Here is a 15,522-nt window from a genome sequence, read left to right on the forward strand (position 1 = left end):
CTTGCAGAAAGTTACTGGCATTTTGATGTCAAACTAGATAATCTATGACTTTAAGCATGGTAATCTATGAATTTAACTCATGGCTTTTAAATGAGTATGATATGAATTCACTTTTTGAAAAGCTGTTACCTTTTTCTAAGCAGGGAATCTGCATGTTGCTTATAATGCAGTTTGTGTGTTTTAATAAGCATTTCAATAAATGCCCATTAAAGCTCACAGCTGTTCAGTTTTGAACATATGTTTTAAGTGACTAAACTTTCCCTACAGGTATGGTAATTAACTGATTAGTGTTCTGTAGAGGAAAACCTATGTAGAACAGTTTGGATGAGTCTGTTGACATACTGAACCTGCCCAAAACCGGGATCATTAATGGTCTCCAACCCCTCACCAAAGCTGCACATTCCAGTACAACGGGAACAGTAGCATCGTGGTACTATTACTGGACTAGTAATCCAGAGGTCTAGACTAATAATTTGGAGACGAGTTCAAATCCCACCACGACATCTGGGGTATTTAAATTCAGTTAAATAAATCTGGAATCAAAATCTAGCATCAGTAGTGGTACTGGATTGTCGTAAAAACCCATCTGGTTCACTAATGTCCTTTAGGGAAGGAAATCTGCTGTCTTTACCCGGTCTGGCCTATATGTGACTCCAGACCCACAGCAATGTGGTTGACTCTTAACTGCCTTCTGAAATGGCCTTGCAAGCCTCTCGAGGGCAATTGGGGATGGGCAATAAATGCTGCCCTTGCCAGCGATGCCCACTTCCCGTGAATGAATTTTTAAAAAATGTACATTTTCCGCCAAAATTGGTGTCATCTCAGCTTTTCACCCTATTCCTGTAGCACGTTCACTTTTGAGCATCTTGCCCTCATTCCCTCTTCTCCCTTGAATCAGAGATTGTGGGATCCACACCAGACACTTCAGCACAAAATCTAGGCTGACACAGTGCAATACTGAGGGAGTGCCATGCTGGCGGAGGTGCCGTCTTTCAGATGATAAACCAAGCCCAAATCTTCCCCTCCCCACCCTGCACTGCCCTTTCAGGTGGATGAAAAAGATCCCATGGCACTATTGGTTAACAGACAGGAAACAGAGAGTAGGAATAAATGGGTCTTTTTTGGAGTGGCCGGTGGTGACTAGTGGGGTACCGCAGGGATCAGTGCTTGGGCCCCCGCTATTCACTATATATCAATGATTTGGATGAGGGAACCAAATGTAATATTTCCAAGTTTGCTGACGACACAAAACTAGGTGGGGTTGTGAGGAGGATGCAAAGAGGCTTCAAGGTGATTGACAAGTTGAGTGAGTGGGCAAATACATGGCAGATGCAGTATGACGTAGATGTATGTGAAGTTATCCATTTCGGTAGGAAAAACAAAAGTAGAGTATTATTTAACTGGTGCTAGATTGGGAAATACTGATGTACAAAAGAACCTGGGTGTCCTTGTACACCAACCACTGAAAGCAAACATGCAGGTGCAGCAAGCAGTTAGGAAGGCAAATGGTATGTTGGCCTTCATTGCAAGATGATTTGAATACAGGAGCAAGGATGTCTTACTACAGTTATACAGGGCCTTGGTGAGACCACACCTGGAGTACTGTGTGCAGTTTTGGTCTCCTTACCTATGAAAGGATAGACTTGCCATAGAGGGAGTGCAGCGAAGGTTCACCAGACTGATTCCTGGGATGGCAGGACTGTCTTATGAGGAGAGATTGGGTTGACTAGGCCTGTATTCACTAGAGTTTAGAAGAATGAGAGGGGTTCTCATTGAAATGTATAAAATTCTGACAGGGCTAGACAGACTGGATGCAGGGAGGATGTTTCCCCTGGCTGGGGGGTCTAGAACGAGGGGTCACAGTCTCCAGATACGGGGTAGGATATTTAGGACTGAGATGAGATTTTTTCACTGAGGGTGGTGAACTTGTGGAATTCTCTACCACAGAAGGCTGTGGAGGCCAAGTCGCTGAATATATTTAAGATGGAGATATAGATTTCTAGACACACAAGGCATCAAGGGGTATGGGGAGAGAGCGGGAATATGGTATTGAGATAGAGGATCAGCCATGAATGGTGGAGCAGGCTCAAAGGGCCGAATGGCCTACCCCTGCTCCTATTTTTCTATGTTTCTATGAAGTGCCTTGGAACGTTTTACTATGTTAAAGGCACTATATAAATACAAGTTGACAAGTAGGAATAGGATTTGGTGGCAGAGATGAGCTATTGCACTTGGGACAAGCATGCAGTTCAATGGGATTTTTTTTTAATGCGGGGGGGTTCAACACTATGTACAGACAAACAACTTGTAGCTAGGACTGTCGCCTGTTACCGTTATCATATTTACATTAAAAAATTACAAAATGATTCATATTTCAGCCAAATGCCGAACTTGGACTGTATTTAAGCCTTGGTCCCAGAGGTGAAGGTGCATTGTTCTAACCGACTACTCCACCCTATCCTCTGCCATAAAAGCTGTTACGGTAAAGTGTTTCTCTTTTGTTTTTGATGGTGTATTTAGTGAAACTTTGTTATTGAAAGTGCAATATGGTTTTGAACTCCAAATGACCGCAGATAGTAATTTGAAAGGTCTTGTTACTAAAATCCGATTTCTACCATACAGAAACTACTTTTTCTGTGTGATTTTAGGTATAAATGTGTATTTTTAATCTTGGCAAACCTTTAATGGCCACTGATTTATAGTTCCCACACAAGCATGCACATAATCGATGATACCAATCGACTGCAACAGGACATAGAAAGGCAAGCAGAATGGGCAGACAAGTGGCAGATGGAATTTAATAGAGAAGTGTGAGGTGATGCATTTTGGCAGAAGGAACAGGGAGAGGCAATATACACTTAATGACACAGTTTTAAAGAGTGTGCAGGGACAGGGGGAACCTGGGAGTTAATGTGCATAGGTCTCTGAAGGTGGCAGGACATATTGAGAGAGTGGTTAACAAAGCATATGGGATCTTGGGCTTCATAAATAGAGGTATTGAGTACAAAAGTAGAGAAGTTATGCTGAACCTTTATAAAGCGCTGGTTAGGCCACAACTGGAGTATTGCGTCCAGTTCTGGTCACCACACTTTAGGAAGGATGTGAAGGCCCTTGAGAGGGTGCAGAGGAGATTTACCAGAATGGTTCCGGGGATGGGGGGATCTTAGCTACAAGGACAGGTTGGAGAAGCTGGATTTGTTTTCATTAGAGCAAAGGAGGTTGAGGGGTGATTTGATAGATGTGTACAAGATTATGACGGGTTTGGATAGGCTAGATGGGGAAAGGCTGTTCCCACTAGTTGATGGTACAAGGACTAGGGGACACAGATTTAAGGTTTTGGGCAAGAGATACAGGGGGGGATGTGAGGAAAAACTTTTTTATGCAGCGAGTGGTGATGACCTGGAATTCACTGCCGATGGAAGCAGAGACACTCAATGTTTTCAAGGAGACTGGATAGACAATTGAGGGAAATAAACTTGCAGGGCTACGGGGATAGAGCGGGGGAATGGGACTGACTGGATTGCTCTACAGAGAGCTGGTGTGGACTCGATGGGCCGAATGGCCTCCTTCTGTGCCGTTATGACTCTGACTCTATTTTCATACAGTGATGCAAATTAATGAACATGCTACACTTCCCGACATCAGTGGATCCTTATTTTTATTATTTTGTTCTTCGGATGTGGGTAATACTGGTAAGACTATATTTATTGCTTGTCTGACTGCATTAAGAATCGACCATGTAGTGTGGGACTGGAGTCACGTGTAGGCCAGACTAGGTAGGGGTGGGAGGTTCCCTTCCCTGTACGACCTAGTGAAACAGCTGTGTTTTTATGACAATCTGGCAGCTTTCATGGTTTTTTCCTCTGTCGCTAGCCCACATATTACCAGATTTAATTAAAAAGAAAGAACTTTGACTTATATAGCACCTCTCATGACATCTGGACGTCTCAAAGCACTTTACAACCAATGAAGTAATTTTGAAGCATAGTCATTGTTGTAATGTAGGAAACACAGCAGCATATTTGCGTACAGCAAGGTCCCACAAACAGCAATGTAATGATGACCAGTTAATCTGTTTTAGTGACGTTGGTTGAGGGATAAATATAGGCCAGGACATCGGGAAGAACTCCCTGCTCTGCTTCGAATAGTGCCATGGGATCTTTTACATCCACCTGAAAGGGCAGACTTGGTTTACTTGAACCCATGATCTTTTGACTGAGGCGAGAGTGCTACCAGTGAACTAAGGCTGGCACTTTAATTCAGTTTCTCAACTTGCCATGGATTGCTAGTGTTAAGTCAATTTAGTGTCTTGTCTTTTAATACAATCTGGGTTCAGTCCTTTCAAATTAGATATGTATAGGTATGTATATGCAATTTAATCTTTAATTAGGAGAAGCTCCATGTATTCCAGTAAAATGTATAACATTGACCATAACCGTATGAAAGCATGCCATTCTGGGGCAAGTTTAACTTGCAGGATATAGTAGTTAACTATCCTGGGAGCATAGCTAGACAACGTGTCTTTCTCTCTGGAGGATTGACCACAGCTTCCCACCTGGGTGCAGACTCTTTCTCAATATACCCATTGTTACACTGCTCCATGACTGCTCTGGCTGCAACTACCCTTTGTTTCCCAAACTTTACATAAGCTTTATTACATTTGTCTGAGCAGGTAGCGGCCATCTGCAGAATTAACACTCTAGTACCCTTGCAATGGGCATTAGTAAATACCAGCTACCTTATTGCTCAGCACATTCTTTCCATCTTTGATTATTATTCATCGGGAATCTGACGAATCTCACATCTACAGACCCTTGTTCTTCTAATCTCAGCACTTACCACAAGGACATTTTATATTGTCTTGTCCATTCCCACATATTTCACTTCCTTATCCATTTCCCATTTGGGGGCCATCGGCTCAAAATCCATCCCCTCACCCCCCCCCCCCGCCCCTTCATAGCAGTACTGGACTAGCAAATTCCAAACAGCGAATCAAATTGGCAACAGGATCTCTACTGCTTCAATTTCCATTCTGGCCTAAACAATTATTATCCATCACTAGTCCACTGATGACTGCTAGGTTGCTATACCCAGACATGAGTTAAACAAGATGGCGTTTAGTATTTGCTATTGTATTAGTGTTTGGTTCACTGCCACCTCTCTTCTAGGAATGCCCACCTTGAAGTTCTGCTCTTCAGCTTTTTCCAGTTCTGATGAAGGGTCCCAGACCTGAAACGTTAACTCTGTTTCTCTCTCCACGGATGCTGCCTGGCCTGCTGAGTGTTTCCAGCGTTTTCTGTTATTTCATGGCGTTTAATATGTCTTCCAATAAATCTTATTTTCCATGAAAACCAGCACCACTTTCTCTTTTAAAAAAAAAAAAAACCCAACTGCCTGCAAAGCATCCTGTTTCAAGCAAAGACTGGCTACCTGTATCTGTCTTAGTTTCATCTCTTGCTGCTCCTAGCCACAGAATAGCATGAAAGACTTTCCGCTACAAAGAGTATGATGTGTTTTTCGATTGCCAAGACAAGCTAACATATGGTGTCATAAATCTCATCATCGAGAAACTACCTATGAAATAACACTGGATGGCCAGCTGGTGGCGTTGTCCAAGGAGTATAAATACTCGGGCGTTGGCCCCAGCTTTCCAGGGACATTTTGTAAGACAAGGAGCTAGTGAAATACAACTAGACTTCCATGTTCTGAAACAAGTTGATTTAAAGCCTTGCTTCATGCTCAAACCAAGTGCGTAGTGAGTTTTATTACGTCATGTGGCATATCATTTACAGTCGATAAGGAAACCATGTTAAAGCTCGTTCATTAACATCTTAATTACCTATCGTCTCAACTTCTTTTTGAATTTGTTTGAATACTCAATACTTTTAAATACTTTTTAAAAACCCTAACATAAGTAATTCTTTTCATTTTTTCAATTTTTTTTGTGGAAAATCGCCATAAAATCCTAAAACCTGATGGCTTACTACGCAAAGTTGAAAAATTTTGATGAAGGCTTGATTTGCGTTCGTGAGAGGTGCATCGTATTTTAGAGTATTTACAACATTTATTTGAACTGGGATTAAAGCAGCGTTCCATTTGTTTACAGGTTGCTACTATCGGGGTGTTTCTTAAACCATTTGTTTCTTCAGTGTCTTGAAAACTACAGAAGCAAATATCTCCTTGTTCCAAATTAGGATCTTGGTGTTTTTCCTTCATGAGCTAATGTACATACTGTTAAAGCCTCTTTAAACATATGATTTTAAAGTTTCTCGCATGGAAAACGCACTGTTGTTAGCGCGAGTTTTGGCTTATAAAGTTAAAGAACTACATGTCAAACCTTAGTTATAGATTCCACTTTTGTTGATATTTTGGCATAATCCATTTGCTTCTTCTGACTAGGAGGGGGAAGGAATGGATTGATCTGTGGGTAGGAGGGAAATTCAGCATGGGAGCGAGTAAAAGCGCACAATCCTTGTACAACTGCAGAGTATCTGTAGAGGGATTGCCATGATGATTTTGGTAAGTCATAAACTATATATTAAAAATAAGGGACTTCTTTGTTTTGTTATGTTGTTAGTTATTTTCTACCCTTGCACGAGATATCTTTAGATCACTGTGTTAGATGGGTCCAAACGCCATATGCTTTAGAACATGTCTTCGGTAGCCTTGATATTAGGTAAGTTCTTAGTAACATGCCCAGGGGATCAAACTGAACAACCTATCCTTCGATTATGTTTAGCTACTGAAATTAGGATTTCTGCTGCAGGTATGCAATAGAGCATCATAACTTTGGACCTCATTTTAAGTTTATTATTAAACAAATTTAGTTTACAAAAGATAAACAAGTGAATAAGTAATAATATATATGTTTATAGGAGAATTTCTTTTGCCTTGAGCTATATTTTTTAATGTATATGTATATTGTATATTTTTAGATTTTTATTGTTAGTTTGAGAATTTTCAGGAAGCTTTACATTACTAAATCAATAAATCTGCTCTTACAATACCAAGTCAATAATTATATCCTCAATGAATGCTGAAGTCTGAAGATGTGAATAACCCCGACTTGACTTTGTTGCAGTTTCTGCAATTGGTTTGACTAGCTCTTAAACGCAGTATTATTCATGAAAATATCTATTCTGAATGATTGTAGATAGATTATCATCTGTTTAAACTAAATCTGACGTAAGCACCAAAAAATAGGAGTGATGATTGTAATAATTTGGTTGAGAAATGTTAACATTTTTACAAAGCTGCAGTTAACACGGCTAAATAGTGTATTGAAGAATTCTGGTATTGGCCCTAAGGAACACTGCAGTAATCCTGCAAAATAGAAATACCTGTAGCATGAACCAGAGTTTGGTTTACAAATGACTAACAAATTGTTGCATATTTGTTAAGTACTGTACAATAGAAACAGTAGTTTATTGGGATAATAAAGATCTTTGGAGGGTGGCAGGAGCTAACATTTCTGAAGTTATTTTGATAACAGTTAAGCCAGTGTCCCCAGAAAGTTCAATTTAATTTACACAAATGAGATTGACGTACATTGTATATAATTCACTGGATTGTAGACATTTGTCTTCTCTTCACAGATTGTATGTACCAAGAATTTTAGTATTGGAGGGCAGCTGGGATTGTTGGGTTTCTGAACTTTATTCACTAATTTTCAGTTTTTAAGTGGCATCAAAACATCAGAATTTCTGTTGCAAACTAATTTAAAGTCATCAAACTAATTTGAATGCACTTAGCTTTTTTGGTAACTTGAGAATAAAAAATGATTTTTTTTTAATATACATCTGAACAGGGGATAAATGCCAATAGCATTTTCCAATGATACTTCCAGACAATTCCACCTTCCACATTCTAGTTTTTCTCCCCTTACTCTTTCTTCCCTTTTTTTCCTGAAAGCAGTAGTTTATGCTTTTGGGTATGGTTCAAGCCCTCTCCAGTATCTTACCCAATTGACTTTTTTTTTTACAGAGGAACATAAACCGTGCGTGTTGATGGCTATTTGACTGTGAAGCTGTACCACAGTTGTGTCTAATTCTGTCCTTTCCCAACCTTCACATGGGGACAACTGGATAAAAATCGCGACCTGGAACTCTGGCTGTTTTACCGCCCTTAACGCTAAAACCAACAGAAGCATCCCCATTCCTACCATGAGTTAGATCAGCTAACACAGTACTCGAGGCTGAATCTGGTATCTTTCTGGTCGGTTACTACACAATGTGGTGCATTTATTCACTGAGCCATTGAGATGCTAACACTAATTTAAATAGAGAAGTAATAGTTTGGAGTTAGTTACTGAACAACTCCTAGGCAGCAAGGTGTCCAGGGGCTCGGATGACATTGCATGCTACAGGAATGATGTTGGAGCAGTTGGCAACATCTGAATGTGAAATATGTTCTATTCCATGTAGTTTGTGCAGGTGGGATTGCTGATATTTTTTTTAGGTGGTTGTGTTTATTTTGTTAAGGGAACTTGTCACATAAAACAACAGATGTGATTTGAATTGAAGTGCTTTTGAAATGAATCAATATTGGGCTTTACTGCACAGGGGATTAACATACTGTTGTAAATATTATAATGAGGACCCTGGTATAAGGTTACTAAGTAAGTCAAATTCCATTTTTATTGCATGGGATTTGAGTTTTTATTGGCATATTAAGGATCACATTCCATGATTCTGTTTGTTTTCTATGAAAATACCACATCCTGATGATTTGATATTCTCCTGGAAAATGCAATGAACCTCCTGATATAACTGCAGTTTGAATTGTGTGGTAGCATAGTATTTTAGTTCTTAAATGCAGAAGGTTGGCCTTGTAAAAGTGTGGTTACATCTACCCACCCAGTCTTGGATATTTCCTCGGATCTGAAAACCCATAGTTTCTTGTTATACACTTAATGTTCAGCATGTGATTCTACTAAAGGATGGGATGGATTCTTCTGCTTCAAATTAACTAACTGTGTGTATTTGTTTAGCTTATCAATTACATTGACAAAATATTTTGCTTAACTTTGAAAAGAAAAGGATTTTTTTTTTTCAATTGTCAGGGTTAGTTTTCAGAAATGTCTTATTTCACATCTCATAGGAAAAACAGGAACAAATCCAGCAGCATTCTAATGAAACTAAACACATGGAAGAATCTAGAAAGGGCACAGTTCATGAAGTACATTTTCCCTGAATAAGTTGCAATCTGACATTGTCTGCTTTAAGTTTCTAATCAAAGCAGCTGTTGGTCTTTTGAATTGAGCTGAATTTACTTCCCATACAAAAACAAAGACAGACAAAAGTTTATTTTTATTTTTTGTTCCTCTCTTTAGCACTACTGGCGTAGTAGGGCCTGGGAACATAACCGTCTGATGAAGACTATGTTCCTTTGGCCTCTCTCTCGTCCATGCTGACACCTGGTTTCAAGATCTATGTTGTCATGGATTTTTAAGTCACTGGCAGCCCGAGAAATGCTTCTGTTGTCTATCAACAATACATCATTTCCTGAATTGGACAGTCTGTGCTGGGTTCATAAGGCCAATTATAAGCATCAAGTTCGCTGGAAGGATATCCTTTAATTGCATATAGCTTTTAAGTGTCAGCTGTGGCTCAGTTGGTAACACACTCGCCACTGAGTCAGAAGGTTGTGGGTTCAAGTCCTACTCCAGGGACTTGAGCACATAAAGCTAGGCTGACACTCCAGGGCAGTGCTGCACTGTCGGAGGTGCCGTCTTTCGGATGAGACGTTAAAACAGAGGCCCTGTCTGCTCTCTCAGGTGGACTTAAAAGATCCTATGGCACTATTTTGAAGAAGAGCTGGGGAGTTATCCCTGGTCTCCTGGCTAATATTTATCCCTCAACCAACATAACAAAAAACAGATTACTTTGTCATTATCACATTGCTGTTTGTGGGACCTTGCTGTGTGCAAATTGGCTGCTGTTTCCCACATTACAACAGTGACTACACTCCAAAAGTACTTTGAGACGTCTGGTGGTCGCGAAAGGCGCTATATAAATGCAAGTCTTTCTTTAAGCTCTAGTTTCAGCTTGTTGAAGTACATCTTCAGGTATAGGAGATATTTCAATCCACATTGGAGCCATTCAGAGAAATAGTCCAGTTAGAACCACATTGCTTGAATCATTTTCTCAAAACATAGCTGCAAAATAGATGTTTGGGTTGTCTGGATTAGTTAAAAGTAACAGCATAGATATTGATAAAGCATGCCAGTTTTAGACGAGGCTGGGAATGGTGTCTCATTGGCATCAGACCACTTCAGGACCATACAGTTTAAATCCTTTTCAAAGTGAGGCAAGATTCAGGCAGAGTATCATACAATATATGGTTCCTTAGGCTGATAGCTGAAGAAATCACCTATCAAAGTTTTCTCACACAACACAAAGCACATTGTTATCACAGGACATCAAGAGCAACCAAGAGACAACTATTGCCCCAAAATGATGGTCTTGAGACAAACATATGGAGAAAATTGCAATTATAGGTTCTGCTGCCAAAACTTATCCCTGAGTATTTATCCCACATAATGAGGCACTCATCTTCAAGCAGCATGGATGCCGAAAGTTTGCTCACAGTCGCACACATCTTGGTAAATAAATGGCTCAAACTCTTAAGCAGCAAATCTCCTACCTATGTCAAAAAGCAGACCTATTTTTTTCCTTTATAAATTTGTAAACTTTGTCACTGTTCTCACTAAAATTTAAGTAAAACAAACTTAATTTTTATGCAGTTTTTCAAAATTAACATCATTTTCCAAGCCTGCATTTAATGTTGTATATTCTGTTCAACCAGATTTTTATGATCATGTATAATGAGCAAAATCATAAAAGTGGTAAATTATTTTGCATATTGCCATAAGTGCCATTGTTGACTTGATTAAATAGGCTGAAATAGAACTTGTCATATTTATTCGCTAGAGTTTAAAAGAATGAGAGGGGATCTCATTGAAATGTATAAAATTCTAACAGGACTAGACAGACTAGATGCAGGAAGGATGTTCCCGATGGCGGGGGGAGTCCAGAGCCAGGGGTCACAGTCTAAGGATAAGGGGTAAGCCATTTCGGACTGAGATGAGGAGGAATTTCCTCACCCAGAGAGTGGTGAACCTGTGGAATTCTCTACCACAGAAGGCAGTTGAGGCCAACTTATTAAATATATTCAAGAAGGAGTTAGATATATTTCTTAAGACTAAAGGGATATGGGGAGAAAGCAGGGACAGGGTACTTAATTTGGATGATCAGCCATGATCTTATTAAATGGCGGAACAGGCTCGAGGGGCCAAATGGCCTACTCCTGTTCCTATCTTCTATGTTTCTATGATTGAGATGAGGTCGAGGATGTTTATTTTTTTTAATGGATTCCATATATGTGATGATCTGATCAGCATCATACAAATCATTCAATTATAGCATCATACAAATCATTCAATTATAGCATCATACAAATCATTCAATTATAGCATCATACAAATCATTCAATTATAGCATCATACAAATCATTCAATTATAGCATCATACAAATCATTCAATTATAATGTATGAGCATACATAAAGATAGCTGGGAAAGACCATTTGCCCATCAAGTGCATCCCATCCAGATATGGTGCAGGCAAGTACACCATTGACCTGTGCGCTGTAATCATACACACTCTGGAGAAGCATAAAGTCCTGAGGAAAATTTCTCTCCAAATACTTAAAGCTGTCAAACAAAGGTTAGGAGACCCATCAATTATTCTAATCATTTAACCTGTATCTTGCCCTCTATAACTGGATGTGTCATCTTATGGAGTCATAACGGCACAGAAGGAGGCCATTCGGCTCATCAAGTCCGTGTCGGCTCTCTGTAGAGCAATCCAGTCAGTCCCATTCCCCCGCTCTATCCCCATAGCCCTGCAAGTTTATTTCCCTCAAGTGCCTATCCAGTCTCCCCTTGAAAACATTGTGTCTCCACTTCCGTCGGCAGCAAATTCCAGGTCATCACCACTCGCTGTGTAAAAATGGTTTTTCCTCACATCCCCCTGTATCTCTTGCCCAAAACCTTAAATCTGTGTCCCCTAGTCCTTGTACCATCAACTAGCGGGAACAGCCTTTCCCCGTCTAACCTATCCAAACCCGTCGTAATCTTGTACACATCTATCAAATCACCCCTCAACCTCCTTTGCTCTAATGAAAACAAATCCAGCTTCTCCAACCTGTCCTTGTAGCTAAGATCCCCCATCCCTGGGACCATTCTGGTAAATCTCCTCTGCACCCTCTCAAGGGCCTTCACATCCTTCCTAAAGTGTGGTGACCAGAATTGGATGCAATACTCCAGTTGTGGCCTAACCAGTGCTTTATAAAGGTTCAGCATAACTTCTCTACTTTTGTACTCAATTCCTCTATTTATGAAGCCCAAGATCCCACGTGCTTGGTTAACCACTCTTTCAATATGTCCTGCTACCTTCAGGGACCTATGCACATTAACTCCCAGGTCCCTCTGTCCTTGCACACTCTTTAAAACTGTGCTATTAAGTGTATATTGTCTCTCCCTGTTCTTTCTGCCAAATGCATCACCTCACACTTATCTGTATTAAATTCCATCTGCCCATTCTGCTAGCCTTTCTATGTCCTGTTGCAGTCAATTGATATCATCACTATTTGTCACACCCCCATGTTTGGTGTCATTGGCAAATTTAGAAATTCTACTCTATATATTCCAATATCCAGGTCATATCCAAAAAAGCACTGACCCTTGGGGAACACCACTGTCTACCATCCTCCAGTCTGAAAAACAGCCATTTACCACAACTTGCTGTTTTCTGTCCTTAAGCCAATTCCTTATCCAAGCTGCCACTGACCCAACTATTTCACGAGCCTCAACCAGCCTTCTGTGTGATACTTTGTCAAACGCCTTCCGAAAATCCATGTAGACATCATCCATTGCATTCCCTTCATCAATCCTCTGTTACTTCATCAAAAAATTCAATTAGATTAGTCAAACACGATCTTCCTTTTACAAACCTGTGTTGGCTCTCCTTAATTAGCTTAAACCTCTCCAAATGCCTGTTAATTTTTTCCTTGATTATTGTTTCTAAAACTTTACCCACCACTGATGTTAAACTGACCGGCCTGTACTTACTAGGATTGTCCTTGGACCCTTTCTTGAACAATGGTGTCACATTTGCCACTTTCCAATCCTCAGGCACCTCCCCCACATTTAGGGAAGATTGGAAAATTATGACAAGCCCTTCCACTATCTCCTCCCCCAATTCCCTTTGCAACCTGGGATGCAAGCCATCTGGACCAGGCAACTTGTCCACTCTAAGCATACCCAGCCTTTCTAGTACATCCTGTCTCTCAATTTTCACCCCTTCCATTGCTTCTACCTTTTCCACTTCTACTGATATTTTGTCAGCATCCACCTCCATCTTCTGTCAGAAACTTGTCCTGCACCCTTTTGAAAGACTGGGGAATCCATGCTCACCCCATGTTTTTATAATCTATTTGAGGATGATGACTGGGGGGGGGGGGGGGGGGGAAATTGCTTCATGACATCTAACCCTTTGCCTAAGGATTTTATATGGATGCCGCTAGACCTACCATCCTTATCCATCTAAAAAAAAACTATCTGACTGGATCTAACCAATTCATCTTTTTAAAAGCCTTGTAAGCTTGAGTTTCTTTAGCCTTAACTCCAAGAGCCTAATCTGATAACCAAGAGCCTTAGTCTGGGTATCATTTTGTTTATCCTCCAGGGGCTCAATTATTGATTAAATTTCCAACCTCTCATGTCATCTGCAAACCTGTGAATGGTTCCATTAATGTCCTCATCCAAATCATTAATGTTGGTGTAGAACTGCAATAGCCCTGCAGGACTGCACTCCTGATTTGGCCTCAAAAGATCTAATCGCAATGATGCTGACCCTCTGCGTACAAGATTGTAACCAGTTGCCCGAGTAGCCTTATGTGTGCCAGCCATTCCTAATATGATGTGATCTTTTCCAAGCGGTGCTTCTGAGACTTCAGCGAAAGTTTTTTGGAAATCCAGGTATATAACATCTACTGGACAGCCATCATCCACTAATTTGGTCACTTTCTTTAAGAATTTAATCGGGTTATTGAAACAAGACCTCATTGCTGAAACTATGTTGGGTTTCCTCATAGTCAGTTCAAAATATCTCAATTTATTTTGCTTATATATGTAGGAAAATCAAGATACGGCAGGAAAATAAACAACATATGAGAAAAGACTGATCAACATCACAATTGATATAGATGAGGAAGGCTTTACAGCCTATCTTAGGCTATGAAACAACCTACTTCACAGTATCTAGCTGTTTCTTAAATAATTCAAAGATCTTTACTTCTATTACCTTACGCAGAGAACCATTGATTACTCATTCGGTAAAGAGTTTCTCAATCTCGATGCTAAGTTTGCCGTCTGCCAGTTTCACCTTGTGCCCCCTGTCATGGCTTACTTTGAAGTAGTGCTTCAGATTTACCTTTTTTTTTTATACCATTTACTATCTTGTAATACTTCTACAAGGTTTCTGCAGTCGCCTTTTAAAGTTGAAAACTCCAGTTTCTCCCATCTTTCCTTGTAGCTCAGTCTCCAATATTAGAGCTTGTGCTTTTCCTCAGTGCCTCCCAGGTTTTGAATATCTCCTTTTGTAACTCGGTGATCGGAATTGGTTACACTACTCGTGATGTGGTCGAACGAGTATGCTTTTGTTTTAGCATTTTTATTGTTTTGCAGTAATTAGAACTGTTAAGCTTTGTGAGAGCTACTATCCTACATCACCCGTGGCTATTTCAACATCATTCATGGAGTATGTATGTCACCTATTTTTCTTATATGCAATGCATTATACTGTTTTTTTGGGGCACTCCACACAGGACTCCTTCATCTCCCCCTCTTTCCACCCCCCCCCCCCTTGCCGGACTCCCTGCTTATCTTTAAGTCAATTTTGATTAATTCCCAACTTTAACTCAAATCCATACCAATTTAAAATTGAGTCACAACCTTCCTGTCAAGGGCTTTTTGGAACTCTCAGGTACACCATGTTGACAGATTAAATATTCTAGAGCTCTGAATGGAATCCGTAGTGGACAAATGGGATAAGTATAGAAGCATACTGCTAAACATGCTGGATAACTACATACCTAGGTTTAGGTATTCTCACTTTCAGAAATAACCAGTCAAGATGCTTGGTTAGGCAGAATCTACAACCTTTTGAATCTGTTGGCTGCTATTTGAGCTTTGAAAAATGTGATAAGGTGCTATACAGATGTAACATTTTTTAAAATTCCTTAATTGTCCCCTCAATTTTTTTTAATTCTCTTCCTTTTTATCTCTCTTTCTCTCTGTCTAGTGGACCTGTTTTCTTTCTTTTGAAAATGGGTACAGTTGGCTTTTCAGTCTAGTGAAACATCCCATGTTCATTTAATCCATCATAAGGATCGTTAGCACCTCACAAACCTCGTCCCTTGTCTCTATTAATACCGTAGGATAAAAATCATCTATCCTCTG

The 15,522-nt window shown here is 40.0% G+C and overlaps 1 protein-coding gene across 10 annotated transcripts in view; it reads left to right on the plus strand.

Moving 5' to 3' along the window:
* The window catches only part of akt3a (AKT serine/threonine kinase 3a), a 378,634-nt gene that overhangs the window by 142,589 nt on the left and 220,523 nt on the right, over positions 1-15,522 (plus strand). For 2 of the 10 annotated variants that reach the window (XM_085979827.1, XM_085979822.1), the window contains one exon: positions 6,400-6,519. The exons of the other annotated variants lie outside the window; for them this stretch is intronic. The gene's annotated coding sequence lies outside the window, so the exon portion shown is untranslated. The remainder of the gene's footprint in view (positions 1-6,399; positions 6,520-15,522) is intronic. 10 annotated transcript variants of the gene reach the window in all.

This window comes from Somniosus microcephalus, chromosome 3, assembly GCF_052327205.1.
Source record: "Somniosus microcephalus isolate GS21.2 chromosome 3, FLI_Smic_1.0, whole genome shotgun sequence".
NCBI classification, from domain to species: Eukaryota; Metazoa; Chordata; class Chondrichthyes; order Squaliformes; family Somniosidae; genus Somniosus; species Somniosus microcephalus.